This window comes from Corvus cornix, chromosome 19 (genome assembly GCF_000738735.6).
Source record: "Corvus cornix cornix isolate S_Up_H32 chromosome 19, ASM73873v5, whole genome shotgun sequence".
Lineage (NCBI taxonomy): Eukaryota > Metazoa > Chordata > Aves > Passeriformes > Corvidae > Corvus > Corvus cornix.
In genome coordinates this window covers 2,054,152-2,069,677 of record NC_046348.1, presented here as the reverse complement: position 1 = coordinate 2,069,677, position 15,526 = coordinate 2,054,152, and the positions used below count along the sequence as shown (strand labels likewise).

At 45.8% G+C, this 15,526-nt stretch overlaps 1 protein-coding gene and 1 long non-coding RNA gene across 2 annotated transcripts in view; one reads left to right on the top strand and one right to left on the bottom strand.

The window, feature by feature from the left end:
- Nucleotides 1–15,526, top strand: part of AUTS2 (activator of transcription and developmental regulator AUTS2) — a 767,514-nt gene that overhangs the window by 66,188 nt on the left and 685,800 nt on the right.
- Nucleotides 6,534–14,425, bottom strand: LOC120411007. The gene is made up of 3 exons (XR_005603381.1): nt 14,056–14,425; nt 11,200–11,831; nt 6,534–10,292 (listed from the first exon to the last, which is right to left on the bottom strand). It is a non-coding gene; the product is annotated as an uncharacterized LOC120411007 (long non-coding RNA).

The following is a 15,526-nucleotide window of genomic DNA, read 5'->3' as shown; positions in this document are numbered from 1 at the left end:
GGGTTGGTGTAAGGAGTCACTCTGCAGTCACTGAAGTGATGTCAGTATGAAATGAATGCGAAAAAGAGGAGAATTGGGTCTCACACCTCCAAGACGGGTTAAACTAAACCAGAACAAGCTGGTTTTTCTCTACAATGAGCAATGTCCACATGTGGAATTATTTATAAACAAATCTTCGGAGTAAATTCACATGTAGGGAGTCTGCCTTCCTTCTTATCTTGCAGTAGGATCTTTCTCTAAATATTAAGCTGCATGTTTGGATGTCTGAAGTAGGGAATAGCAAAGTGCTTCAGAATAGATGAAGGACCAGACTGAGCCTCTGCTTGTTCTGTGAGGAAGGAGTGATGTTCGTTTGTGCTGGCTCCTGCCCCAGCTTTCTGCTTCTCTTTGGATGCCAAACCTGCAGCGCATGTGCTGCTGCTCCTGGGTGTGGGATGCATTTCAGGCTGGACAAATGTTCATTGTGGTTTGCACAAAGGTTGCTTTTCTATGCACAACACAAGGCTTGAAAAGAGAAGGAAAAAAATGCTCTCCAGACTCTCTTGGGATTATTTTTTTTCCAGGTAGCTTCTGACCTTGAATGATACTCAGTGTTTTTCCACTAACACCCGTGGGACTCAGGCTTGTATAAGATTTAGGGGTACTCCCTACTCCTCCTCCCACTAAATGCTTTTTTTATTATCCATTAATGAGTAATCAGAAATTTCTAAGAGGATGTATGGCTTCAGTTCTTTCACAGACAGTGGGATCTGTGCAGCTTTGCAGTTTGTAGACAGCTATAAATGGTAATGAAGAGCACATTAAAACCCTGCCTCCATAGCATGGCTCTAATTGCTGTTGATTTGCTGCTTGATTTGGTGGAAGACGCTGGGCCAGAGCTCTCGGATGTGCCCGCTAATGAGCACCCAGGCCCACTCGGGGCACGCCCGGCGTGCGCTGCCGTGTTTGTATTGGTGCACTGTCGATAAACTCCCCATTAGAGATGCTCCCTTCCCTCCACACTTACAACCTCTCGTAGTCCAGGACGTCCAAAGTGGTACAGTTATCCCTCGTAGAGATGAGAAGGATGCAACTTCTGTCAAACCTCTCAGTCAGCCTGTAAGAGAGCTGAGAAATTACTTCCTAACCTCCAAAGTCTGCTTTTATTCCTAAACTATCTGTTGTATCTTTGTAAAGCCTGACCTCTCTCTATCCTTCTGCACTGTGTGCATGTGACCCAAGAGATGGATAGCCCTGATGGCACACCTGGGATTCCAGGGGCCTTTAGGGGGCTCTTTTACTGTGGGCAGGGCTGCCCAAGTGAGACTTGTGGTGGCATCAGGTGCAATGTAAGGCTCAGAAGCTGTGCTCCCTAAAATGCTTTTGTGCAGCAGAGAGGAGTCAGGAGCACCTGCATTGTGTAGGAAGGTCAGATGGGGTCTCACCTACAAGATGGATGTGTTTGGTTTAGAGGCTGTGTTTGAGAAATGTGGGCATTTGCTTCCCTGTAGTGTTCTCTGGGTTTGTTAAACCTCTGTAGTTAGAGGAGCAGAAGAGCCATTGAATTATTTGGTCCATTGAACTGATGTGCTGTGAAGACTCACTTGTACTTTTAACACGCTGCAAGTTCACCAAAGGTGCACAGCCCCGTGCACCGTTCAAGAGGGAATATTGCACATCTTTGGTTCCACAGCACCATGGGGGAAATGGGAGAAAGGAGGAAACTGCAATACTTGTTAGATATCAACAAAGGAATTTTATTATTTCTTGGAGGAATGTTGTGATAGTCTCTGGACTGAGGTTCCTCCTGTTTTCCCATACCATCACCCACATATTGAGCCATGTGTCCTGGCAACTGGTTGGTTGGAGAATCCACCAAACTCCTGTGCAATGGGGCATTTTGTGTAGTGATTTAATGTTTAGATGATTCCAGACTGCAGTGGATTACTTGGTTACTTTGTGTGTGTTTCTGCAGAAAATATGCTGGACTATTTTATATCAGTTTTTTTTGTTTTGGGGGACTTCTTTGTTTTTTTTCCTTAAAAGGGGATGGAGTGCTACCTATAAGAGACTGAGAAGTGTAGCCAATAGTTTTATTATCCTCCCTGTGCTGGCCTCTTCTGTCTTTACAAATGCTCTGAAGCCACAGCTCTGCATAAGAAAAATGGATTTGTCACTGAATTTTCATGCTTCTTTCTCGCAGAAATGTAACTGTTGTCCTGGGCTTTAGCACTGTGCCTTCAAGCTTGGATTTAATGCTGATCATTATACTTTTAGAGCAGGTTACATAGAAAAATAGAGGCATGGAGCACATCCAAAAGCAAGCGGCCTTGCTTTCACTCCCATTTTATTCTGGTGAGGATGCTGAATATTTATTAAGAAAATCCCAGAATCCCACTTTTAAAGAGGAAAAAAAAAAGATCTCTGTATTTTAGAAAGGAACAGCTGTAAAGTGCAGCTGTTGAGCTTAATTGTATCTCTTACAGCCCAGTGCTGGGGAAAGAGGGAGCTGAGCACGTCGAGGGAGCCTGGGAGCCCTGGCTGTGCTGGGTTAGGGTGGTTTGGTGCTCAGCAGTGGAAGGAGCATCCAGCTCTCCTGGGAGATCAGAGCATGGCTGGTGGTACCTGATCCCACTGGATAGCAGGGATGGCTCACTGGTGCAGGGCGGTTCAGCTGCATGGTGTGTGACTGCACAGATTCTGCTCTGCCCTGTGAGGAACGTGCTGATGTTTGTTCTCACCCCCTGTGCTTGAGGGCTTTGGGGAAGGGCATTAGAGATGGGGTTGGTTGTGTACCTTTTAGTGCCTTCTGCGTTCTGCTGCTGTTGTGGTGGGAGTCTCCAGATGGCTCCTTTGACAGTTGCCCAGGATATTTTTATTTCTGTGTTAGCACAACTGTGTTTTCTTTAAAGGAGGTTGTGCTCATTTTTAGGATGTATTTTGTGTTTCGGATGTTGGTTGTAGCACAAGAGTTAATTTATTGTTTTGATCCAAGCAGATTTGACCCTGAAATCACAGCACTTCTGCTTTCAGCTGATGTTTACGAAAGAGAGTTCCTCAGAAACTCCTTTTGAACACCTTTTTTTTGGGAATTGGCCTTATCATGTCAAAAGGATAGTTGCCCTGAAAAAAACCTTCTATTTTGACACCTGAGTGATGACTTCCCTTTTGTTGAGATTCCAATTTAAATCTTCACAATCCCGAGGGCCTGGGGAAGTCGACATAGCATTCCACCTGCTGCACTGAGCGTGCTTGGTTTTGAATGCAAGATTAGAAAATTTCCTTGGTTCTACCCTCTTTGCACACTCAGCACTGCCTCACAGCATGGAATTTCCAGGGGGAAGAGCAGAGAGGCCAAGGATGTCCTGCTCTTGAGGGCTCCAGTGTGGGAATTCAGCCCATCACAGCAGAGCTGGCTCACGGCTGCTGCGATTTGGCCCCATTTTCTTTTCATCTTAGCCAAAGTGAGCACAAAATCAAGTGGAACAGCAAGTAAATGCAATATATTTATTGCATTTTGGTCTGTTCAGTCTCTCCTAACTTTCAGATACAATGTCCTTCTTTTTTGCTTTGTGTTTCTCCTGTGAACTGCATGGTTTAGAAATTGGTGTTTCTGGCACATTTTCAAGCTATCTTTCAAAATAAACACCTTTCCCAGAGGTGAGGGCAACCCGAGGCCCTGATTGCATGAAGTGTCATTAGCCAAACAGCACCAGAGACAGAGGTGATTAATATACACCCTTGGAGCTTAGTAGTGAAGCTTAATGGTATGATTTTGGAGCAAATAGTGTAAAGCCTTTGGAGATTCAGCTGGAAAGCAGCTCTAAGCCTGTGTGCATTTAGCTGTGGATTTCTGGGGTTATTGGCAACACCCAAATGAGGTGCTGGTGGCCTTCCTAGGGGAAAACAATTTGTGCTTTACAGTGTTTGCTGTGGGAATGCTGATACCAGTGGTTGCAAACCTTTTTGCTTGTTCATACAGCAACTGGAGCATGGCCAGTATGGCAGCACCAGGGCTGCGTCCCTTTGCTTAAAGGGTCACTGACCTACCCCAGCTGAATGGGACCACTGGGCAGGGGTTACAGCCCAGGGTGGGGTGTGGTGAGAACTGCCCCTGCCAGGTGATCCCAGCCGTGTTTGTGCTCTCCTCTGCGATCCTGGATCACGCACAGAGCTGGGATCAGGGGAGGAAGCTCCATGGGAACAGCCTGATGGCCTTGTCCCAACTCTGGCCATGTGCCTAGGTAATGCCTTGTGTGGGCTGAATGTTCTGGGTCTCTCCTTGGAGGAGGTGCAGAGCAGACATCCCCATCCCAGGGCTCTGGATCCTGCAGAGAACCTTTGCTGGTGTGGTTTAGGAGCTGAGCTCTGGAGCAGTGGGAAGCAATGTTACAGAATTACAAAGGCATTTTGCTCCACGCAGTGTTTATGTAGCCAAAAATGAGGAGAGAATCTAGGGAAGCTGGGTGAAGGCCTTCAGGTAAAAAGAAAACAAACCCAAAGGGTTAGGGACTTGACTCGGTGGGGCAGGTGACACTTAAAATAGAAAACACTTATCTTTGTTTCCTTTTGAAATGTGTCCTGTATCCTTGGGAGGCTTCTTACCAGCCTTTGGATCAATGCCCTGCCTATTCAAAGCCCTTCTACTTTCAGCAAAGGACTATAATTTGCAGCTTGTTTCGGGTGGTTTTTACTCTGTGCTCTGCAGGACTGTGCTTGGCTGCGCTCTCCTGGAATGCAGACAAAGTGATCTCCCAAAGGACCCTGCCACCCTCACCCATGGGGATGGTGGGAGAGGGCAGTGTCCTGGCAGGAGTGGGTCAGTGTGGGGCACATCCTGGACCCTCCATCCCTCTTTATCCCTGGTGTGAGCAGCGCTCCCGCTCGTGCTGCACATCCCACATGTGCCTGGGCACCAGCACTCTCTCATGGGAGAGGTGCTGTAATTAACCATCCCATTAGGAGCGAGCCCTTCCCATCAGCTCCCTCTCCGCCAGCACATTCTCCTCTGCTGTCTCTTTTTCTAGTAGAAAGCTCTTCCTACAAGTGGTACTTGTGTAACTTGGCAAGGATGTTTTGATGGGCTGGCCGCATTGTTCATTGAATTACTGTCTGGCTGGAAAGCCAAGGGCTGCAATTTTCTGTGCATTATTATTCTTGGGATTCAGCCTCTTAGAAATGCAAAGTGGGACAGTTTGCTGCTCGAAACATTTCCCAACAGTTCGGGGCCTGGCAAGAGATGGAGGGATCTCTTGGGCTTCAGTAACCTTCAGATTTTCACATGCTTTGACATGCATTTTGAGTGAATCCTTTTATTTATTTCAATAGTTCTGTCAAACATCCCTCCTCCCTTGTGTTAACTATGGCTTCACTGCCCTAAAATAACCCAGCAGGGTTAGGAATATTTGCCACAGGAATCTTGTAAATGGCTTGCACATAATTATGTTTTTATTCCAAGGCAATGGAGATATAACTCTTCAAAATGGATAAAAATCTTGAAATGAACATCTGGACATACAAATTAAATTGCTCTTAGTGTAAGGACAGTACAGTGCTTTATTCTCCCTGGCAGGCTTCAGCACACTTACAGACTTGACACTAATCCACAGGATCAGAGTCATCTTGTAAACTTAATGTCTCTAAATGTTTTCACGTATTTTTATTGCAAATCTATCCTTTCAGGACATTAGAGATCAGCCTGAGCCCTGGTACGGCACACGTAGCCTCTCTGCATTGACTGAGAGCTTTATATACTTAGATTGAGATAGCCTTGGGTCTCAAGAGCAAATCATTCTTCTGACAACAAACCCTCCCCTGCCGTGCACAAACTGTCACCCTCACCATCAATGAAATTATAGATTAGGTTCTTGATTATTTTTCTTTCTTTTTTCCTCCCACTTACTCTCAGACTCTCATGAAAATTCAAGACATTTCATATCTTTCTATTGACAAAAGCAACAACTAAATCAGATTATGCAACTCTCTTAATTCCCAGAAGTAATTTCCAAATTGTTCTTAGGTCCTTTGCCTGTCTGGTGCTTGCATTTGGAGAGAGCACGCTGAGACACTTGCCGCTTGTCATGGTTTAAATCTTAATTAGTTCATGGGAGTGCATCCTTTTGAAATGCAATACTTGGACTTTCTCTAGGCTATTCTTTTTTTTCTGAAAGGAATTAAAATATCCAGTATCATAATTAAGCAGTTCTACTCATTTCTGTTAGAGCCTTCTGAGGAGTATTTAAAGAAAGCAAAGTCAATGTACTAACTACTAATATTACAGGGGAGCCAAAGGTGGGTGTTGGTGCTGTTTCTGTTTTTGGGGGTCAGGTCCCCCTGTGTGCCAGGGGTGGTGGCAGCAGTGCCATTGGTGAGGCAGTGCCAGTTGACATCGATGTTGGCCCTCCCTGCACGTATTTGTGAGATGTGATGCAATTCTGGTTCTTCTAGACAGGCTGGGGGAGCTTGGATTGGCTGAACAAATAATTCTTGATACAGATGCAGAAAGCTGATCATTTTGGGCACTTTTTATTTAAAGGGAAAAAGAGCATGGCACCAGTAAATACAAAACTTATCACTCTACCAATCCAGTAACGTCAGCACTTCAGTCGAGTTTCCAGGGGGAGATTTATGACTCCTGAGATGATGCTTGTATAAAACTTGTTTGGCTGTGATTTTCGAAGGCTGCAGCGCAGAGGAACTGCTGGGGTGGCTGATTGTGTGTGCAGAATGCTGAGGAGCTGCTTGGGAGGTGAGGCTGGAGAGAGGAGAGGGCACATGTGCAAGAGGGGTTTGAGGTTCTAGAAACCCCAGAGTGGTGAATGCCCCACGCCCAGATGTGACAGAGGTGTGTGCCAGGCAGAGGGCACAGTGTCTGTCAGAGTCATGGTCATGCCTTGCCCATGTTAAACGCTCCCGTAAAAGCAAAGAATAAACCCCATAAATCCTGGTGATAGGTTTGATAGTTATGTTTTATAAAAATGGACACGTAAAAATACAAAAAAAAGGATTTGTTTTCCCATGCTCTGCTTTCCACTGTGGCTGCTCTCTGGCCTCCAGCAGGATAAATGGCCAGGATGGAAACAGCCTTCTTAAAAGGTGCGAGAGGGTGCTCAGATGAGCACAGGGACAGCTCCATCCAGCATAGTCCCTTGCCCACTGTTGTTGTGCAGTGCATTCTTAGATTAGATTTTTGTACAAGAGCACGTGATGGCTGGTTCCCTCTTTAACCCTGGAGGTGCTGGTCTGTATTGCCATGTCCTCTGCCATATTTCAGTCCCTCAGGTGCAGGGAAGTGCACGTGTATACTCTCAGAAGCAGAGGTGTCTTCTTTAAAACACTGTCTTCTGGATCTGCTCTTATTTTCAGCGCTTGAGTGGAAACATGGCTGTTTTAAATAAAAATTGGGTTTAATGTGCTTTTAAATTGGAGGCAAGTGCACTAGTTATGCAATTAACTGCAAATATTGAGTTCGAGAAAGGGCAATGCAAGTACTTCCAAAATAATCAGAAGTGTTTTTAAATGGATGGCTAATGGAGAACAGACACTGCAGTGTGAGCTGCCTGTGTTCCCTAACAAAGCATTCTTTACCCAGGCTCTGCATAAGCTTCTTTTCAGCGTGTACATTAGAGCAGGAGTCTGGCAGGCTGTCTCGTCATGTGTCTTGTCCTGTAGAGCCACTTATTGGATTTCATCTGCTTACCCTTGTGCGATCATCAGGGCAGTGCTTAAAAGCAGCCCTTGTATGAAAACAAACGCAGCAGATTATGCAGCCTTAGTCTCTTCATGGAAGAGAGGAGGGAGAGATGGGGAAGGGAGGAAGCCTCCATTCCTGACCTTTAACTCAGCAGTAAACATAAATCTCCTCTAATGCTCTGCATTAGACCTCTGGAAGAAGGGGCAGCCAACTCAGGCAGACTACAAGGATGTCGTGAGGTTATGCAGGGAGAAAATCAGAAGGGCCAAAGCCCAACTAGAACTCAGTCTGGCTGCTGCCATAAAAGACAATAAGAAATGTTTCTATAAAAACACTGGCAGCAAAAGGAGGGCCAAGGAGACTCTCCATTCTTTATTTGATGTGTGAGGAAACACAGTGACAAAGGATGAGAAAAAGGCTGAGGTACTTAATGCCTTCTTTGCCTCAGTCTTTAATAGCAAGACCCGTTGTCCTCAGAGGACCCAGCCCCTGAGCTGGAGCACAGAGACAGGGAGCAGAATAAAGCCCCGTAATCCACAGGGAAATGATCAGCGACCTGCTGCACCACAGAGACACACCCAGTCCCATGGGGCCGGATGGGACCCACCCAAGGGGGCTGAGGGAGCTGGTGGAAGCCACTTCCCATCATTTATCACCACTCCTGGCTAGCAGGGAGGTCCCAGGGGACAGGAGGTTACCCACTGGGACACCTGTCCACATGAAGAGTCAGCAGGACGATCCCATCACCCTGACCTCAGTGCTGGGGAACGTCATGGAGCAGATCACTTCCAGTGCCATCGCACAGCCTATCCAGGGCATCAGGACCAGCCAGCAGGGGTTAGGCAGGCCCTGAATGACCAGCCTGTCTTTTATGACAAGGCAACCCACTTGGTGGCTGAGGGAAGGGCTGGGATGTGTTCTTGCTGGAGTTTAGTCCTTCTCCTGTGGGCACTGTCAGCCCGTGGCTCGGACAGCTGCACGGTGTGCTGGGTAAAACACTGGCAGACGGCCGGGCCCAGAGCGTGGTGGGCAATGAAGTTACACCCAGCCAGAGCTGGTCACAACTGGTGTTCCCTGGGCTCAGTACTGGAGCCAGCCCACTTTTGTATCCTTATCAGTGGTCTGGACGAGGGGATCAAGGGCACCTTCAGTCAGTCTGCAGATGACACCAGGCTGGGTGGGAGCGTTAGTCTGCTGGAGGGCAGGAAGCTCTGCAGAGGGATCCGGACAGGCTGGATCCATGGTCTGAAAATTAGTCAGTGAAAGGCTACCCTCTTAAAGCAAGAATGTTTGCTGCTGAAGTTGTGTCCAAAATTAAAAACTAAGACCTAAAAATACCACCACCAGTTTGCTTTCCATGATGTAGCTGCCCACCCAGAACATCACCTCCCAGAAGTGGCTCTTTCTCACCTTGCAGGTGATGTTAAGTCATTCCCTTTCTTTCTTGTGGGGTTGGTTATGTTCCAGGTTGGGGAAGCTGTTACATATCCCTGCTCTTCAGGCATGATGTGCAAGTCCTGCCTTGTGATTCCATGCACAGCCCTGCTTCCCCTGGGATGGGCTGCTCTGAAGGTTGCTGTCTTTGGCTCCGCGTTAGAGTGGAGACGTTTTGAACAAGACCAGGCTCTCTGTGGAGTTCAGGCTATCTTGTTCAGATTCAGAGATCTTACATAGCTCAGGAAACTGGAACATCATTTTAGCTGAAGTGGCATAATCTGTTCTGTTTTGTTTTGATTTTTCTCCCCTTTTCTAGTTTTATGCTCAGTTGGTGTCAAAACCTTTTGGTGGGAGTAGAGGACCTCAACACTTGCAGAAAGACCAGCAGGCTCCTTGCTGGATCTGTTGGCCCCACTGTCCCCTCTGTACTTTGTCTTGAGAGCTCAGATGACTTTTTTAAGGCTGTGCAGTGAGCGAGGCTGGAACCAGGAATGAATGTTGCTGTCACTTGTGGTCCCATTACACCTCCTGCAGTGATGTGTGCTGGTCTCATCTGAGTAGCAACCACACATGGGCTGCATGGCTGATGCAGGGCCAGGGTGAAAGGGTGGGCTTGCTCTGGGGTCTCCAGTCTGTCCTTCTGCTGCACTAAAATTCGTGTGAGTTGGCAAAGGTGACGAAGGTTTCTCCGGGCTGAGTCAGTGTTGAAGCAGAGAGATTGTGTCAGTGTATGTGACATGGGATGGTTTCAGTCCATCAGGAGTGTCATCCAGTGCTGGGGTCTGTACTGGTGGGACTGGTCCCAAGCCACAGAACAGATCTGCTCTTTCACAGCAGTGCTGGGGTTATTCGAGACAAAAATCCCTCCCTTGTGTAGGGAAGCAATGCTGGTTGGGTGGAAACCAGTTAAAGGAAACTGCCACATAAACTGATGATCATGAAGTGAAAGAGTTGGAGGAGCTGGGGAAGAGTCCAAGCTGGAGCTGCAGGAAGCCAGTGAAGTAACTTTGGCATGCTCATAGGGGCAAGTCAAGGAGAAGTACATTAGTGTTCAACAGGTACCTGAATGGTCATGGGCAGAAAAGGCTGCAGAGTGATGATGGGAGGTCCACAGAAAGTGGAGCAAGTCCCAAGGGTGCATCAGTACTATTCATGCTGCATGTGCCCTCCTTGAGCAGAATTCCTGAGAGGAAAACACGGTGTAAATTAAAAACAGAAGTGATGATTGCAGAGAAAAAAAACAGGTGATGGATTGAGAAGTTGCTGTAGAAGAGGGAGGAGCTAGGTAGATGAGATACGGGTATGAAATGTAAATGAAGCTTGGAGGTGATTAAGTGGACTTCTCTACAGTCATTTCTTGTGCTGGATGTGGGAGGCTGTGCTGATGGGGGAGGAGGAAAAACACCACAGCTCAGGAATCAGCAGCATTTCTGTTTGATTGTGTAGGCAGAAAAGAGGGGCAGCCTCTTAGTTGGGGGGGCTGAACCGAATCAAATCCTCCAAATGCAAACCTTGGCCATGGGACCGCTGTGTCATGCAAAGGGAATCTGCCTTTCCAACCAGCCCCCTGCAAAGAAATTAGTAATTCCTTATGATATCTCATGGCAAAATGATTTTGTAAGACATATCATGGAGGTGAGGAAAGAGGAAATGAGTGAGATGTTTTTAATTCCAGATAATTTGTTTGGTGTGTAGCTGTGAATTAGACACATAGGGAGTCAAAGCTAATGGATGAAGAGTGTATTAAAAAAGACAGAGTAATGTTACTGAGAGAAGAGCAGAATTGTTCTCACCAGGCAACACACTTTGCAAGAGAGAGGAGTGTCGTCTGGTTTTATTACATAATAGAGGTTAGCCTCTTTTTTTGGTTTTTATTTTCCTCCCCTAAACTGTACCTGTTTGTGAGGTTTTCTCACAATAAACACATTTTTTCCTGAAAACTGCAGTTTTGCAAAGAATACAAATCCGAATGGTAAAGTAATTAAGATTTCCTGCAGGAGAATGTGTGTTGGCTTTGCATTTGCTGCATGTTTGGGAGCAAAGGAGCAGATCTGCTCACAGGATGAGCACTTGGATGACATTAATCTTACCTTTATGGACTGCTCCAAATTGTCCTGTGGCAAAGAGGCACTTAGCATATCAAACAGAAGATCTTCAGCTTGGGGCAGGGAGGTAGATTATGGATATCTTTAGTGTGCTGCTGCAGCCACATCTCTCCTTGCACACGGGAAAATCCTGAATCCCCAAGAACTTTCCCTCTGGATGACAAAGGCTAAGTCTTGGCACTTGCAGGCTCTTGATAGTTCTTCTCTGGGGCATAATCCAGATCCCAAAGAAAACTCCTGTTAATCTGTTCTGCATGTGAAGGAAATGCCAAAGAATACATTACAGCTGTGGCCCTGCTTCAGATCCTGCTGTATCCATAAGTGATTTCCATGGGGCGTCCGATGTGTGTGGAGAACTCCAAGAAAAACCTGGCATGTGGCAGTGTAAACTGGTGGAGACCTGGAGCAGTTTTAGTCTTCCTTTTGTTTTTTATTATTTCAAGGAAATGCTTGTTTCAAAGAGCAAAGGCTTTAATCATTTGGCTTGTGAGGGAGTTGTCTCTTTAATCTCTTACACTTTGGTTTTGGCTTCCTTCAAAAAATCTTTGCAGCACTGGTGTCATCGGTCCCTGTTCGCTCAGATCAGCCCTTCCAGAGGGGAATGAAAGCAGCGTTTCCTCATTTAAAAAAAAAGAAAAGAAAAGAAAAAGGAAAAAAAAATAAAAAAAGAAGTAAAAAAAGACAGAAAAGATTATTGCAGCACCAGGTTTTTGAGGTACTAAGCCTGGCTTGCATCCCTGAGATGAAAAGGAAATTGAATATTGTGTTTTCTAAAGGACTTTTCTATTCCTGCTGGATATGGATATATCAGCCAAATATTGAAATAGAGGCACCTGGTTTGCTGCTGCATGGCTCCAGCTCACATGGAGCCTTCATCCCCCTGCTTTTGGAAGCAGGGCTGGGCCTTTGATTTCCACAGAGGACTCAGACCTGCAGGAATCTTTAGCACAAGCAAAGCTCCAGTCCCAAGAGAGAGTCCAAGCTTTGGGAAAACATCAGTTGTCGGATCGAGCACTGGAGGGGGTGCCTGGGAAGGTGCCCTGAGCATGGCCATCCCCAAACCCTGAGTCCCAGGGGTCTGGAAGTTCAGTTGTTCACATCAAAGAGTTGGCTTGGCTTTGTGTGTTGCTAGAGAATGTGTAGCTCTGCCTTTCTCCCCAGCCTGTGCTGCACAAGACAATAATCTGTGTCCATGCTGGAGGTGTGGACTACAAATTAAAATCCAAGTTAGTTTTAAAACACCTTCTGTTTTCAGCAGGACATCTTATGCATCACTAAACTCCTTTTCCTCCCAATTCTTTTGTTCTCCACTTTGAAAATGCACATGAAACATGCCTGGTAATTAACAAGATGGTAGCAAGTTTGGGGGGGAAAACAAGTGTGTTAATTCTTTTAAGGCAGTGTTAAAAAAATATTTCAAATGTTTTCCCAGTGGGGGTTGGGATTTTTCTTCCTAAAATTGCATGAAAAGCCAAATACTGTTCTGTGATGATACTAAACTGTATAATGTAAGGTCATAAGGTTCAAGGAAACATGTCTTCCTAGAGTAGATAGAAGTGTTTATCTAGTCAAGTGAGTCATTTTCCTAGAAAAACAAGTTTTTTAACAACTGTAGAAAATTAATTTTCACTAGGGAATAGTGAACCTTTAATCTCAACTTCCCTGCTCAGCATTAGGAAAATCTTCACTAGAGAGTGACTGGTATCTGTGTGCCTCACGATGGTAACATTTCGGATGAACACCAGGTTTCTGAGTGTTTTTCTGAACACTGCCAGCATGGAAAATCCATCCGTGATTTGGATTTAGCAGTGAGTGGTCGGGGCAGCATCTTGCTTGAAAGCAGCAAGCTTTCATGTGTTTACAGCTTTGGGTTTTGGCAGTGCATGTTTGTATTACCTATGAGCAAGGAGCCTTGAAGGGCATTAGAGAGGCGAGTCATGAATTCAACTTCCATTTCTTCCCAGGTCTCCAGGCAGCTGGTGTAGGTAACCTGATTCAATTGTATTTTAAACTTGAAGAGAATTCTACCATTTCTGGGGGGTTTTAGACAAACTAGTGTGTTGTTACAATTTTTTTGTTTGAAAGCAACAACAAAAAATTCTGAATAATGGTGGGTTTTTTTGAAATGCATTAAAGCTGGTTGATAAGAACCAACTCTCCCAAGGCTGAGGTGAGTGATGAGTTGTGCTGTCCTTGCAGTTGCCTGATACTATTTCACAGAATCACCAACTGGTTTGGGTTGGAAGGGACCATAAAGATCCTCTACTTCCACCCCATGCTGTGGGCTGGGACACCTTCCAGTAGACCAGATTGCTCCAAGCCCTGTCCAGCCTGGCCTTGGAGACTTTATTGGTCACTGGTTTACTTTGCAAAATTGCTGCTGTGCAGCAGGATCCAGCTCTGAGTTGTATAGTGATAGTTCACCAGAGAACCTCAGAACAGGAGAAAATATCTGTATGATACCTCCAAAGCCAGCAGTGGTTATTGGAACCTGTCATTATCCCAGAGTTACAGATGAAAGGTAGTGTAGACTCAGTGAAGATGGAGGTGAAAAGCCAAAACCACCTGCATTTGAGGCATCTTCTAGTTCAGTGTGTTGTGAACTGAGCTGGTAAAATGCAAGCTGAGAAGTCCTGCAGTGGGACTGACCCACACAGGGGCTGCTCCTGCCTTGGGCTGCAGAATTAAACCCCGTTCTTTTGTTGAGCTGCATTACACAGTTTCCATTCAGCTTGCTGATTCAATGCAGCCATCCCCAGTGAAAATGGGATTTGATGTTCTCTTAAGCAAACCTCATGTATAAAGAAAGGAATTATTAGCCAGAAATTAAATTCTACTTACTGTGAGTTTTCCAGGCATGCCTCGAGCTGTTGTGCTGGTTGTTACGAGCTGCTGCACACTGCCTTTGCTGCAGCCTTTCCCTCAGTCGTGTCCAGGTCTCCCTTTGATTTCCTGCCCGCTGGAACAGCTGCCCTTGTCTGACTGATCCTTGCAGCCAACACAAATGAAGGATGATTCATTCACAAAACATTCCTGAGTGAGGAGCTGGACTGTAACTCTGCTCTGGTTTTACACTGCTTGAGCTGCCCTGATGGAAAAGAAGGGGCTCCTCAGAATATGGTGGATAGCAGTCACATCTCACCTTGGGCTGAAATTTTTCTCCCATCTTGCCCTGCTTTTGGTTCCAGGTGGAGAACTGTCACTGCAGAGTCAATAAACCTGCTGAGAGAGGATTGAGGATTTCTGCCAAGTTGACCATGGTATGTCCCAGATCAGTAGGGCTTCTTAACACCATGAGTCCCAAGCACTCAGACCTCTCTTGCTTCAGAGGGGTACCTGATACCTTCCCCAGTAGCTGTCAAGTTTTCAGCTGTGTAGAGGATTTCATAAAATGAAAGATGATTTCACCAAACTCGTTCTATTCTGACAAATTAATGAAAGAATGTGCTGCATTTTCCATACAGATTATCCTCCCTTCCACTTGGTTGCACTTGGAATTGTGGCAGATGTGCTGTTCTATTGCCTTAGGGAGGACAGACACTTGCCACTGCTGTCCAGCGTGGAGAGAGACCTGGAAATTTGGAGGTTACCTGCTCTGTGTTACTAAAGTTCCATTAAAGCTGTGTAGAGTGAGCTTAGATCTGCATGGATGTTGGCTCTGCTTGTGGAAGAGGGGTGAGGAGAAGTGAGAGAGATTTGTTGTCCAGACCCCCTCTTAGCTGAGCAAGCTCATTTGTACAGTCGGATTTTTGGCAGCTTCTTGTCCTTCCTGGTGCTTCCAAGGCTCTGATGTGTTTCTGCAGTGTCATTCTTGTCGATAGGCTACAGTGGAATATTGGCATTTGTTTAGTACCTGCTACCAGAGAAGGTAGTTTTTTAAAGAATTAATGGCTGGTTTGGAGGCTCCCCTTTCTCAGCTCTTCATCAGGAGGATTTACCCTGCAGAGGTTGCGAGGCGTGCACTGGGAATGCGTTGGTAATATTTAGAGTCATAAAATTCTGGCTATTGGACAAGCTCCTAATTGCTTTGATCTCTCTCTGTCTTACTCAAAGTTGGATAGATCATACAAAACAAGACAGTTGCATTTGCATTAATCTCCATACTTAGGTCAAGGGTTCTTTCCTTTTTTTTTTTTTTTTAAACCTCAGAGAAAAATGAAAAAAAAATTTTCCACTTGTAGTTTTAAATGAAGGGCATTACTGTGCATATGATTTGTTTTATCATACCCTCCCCCCTTATGTGATGCCTCAAATAGACTCAGCAGGGCAGGCTGTGGTGCTCTTAAAATACTTAATTCCCATGTGGACTTTG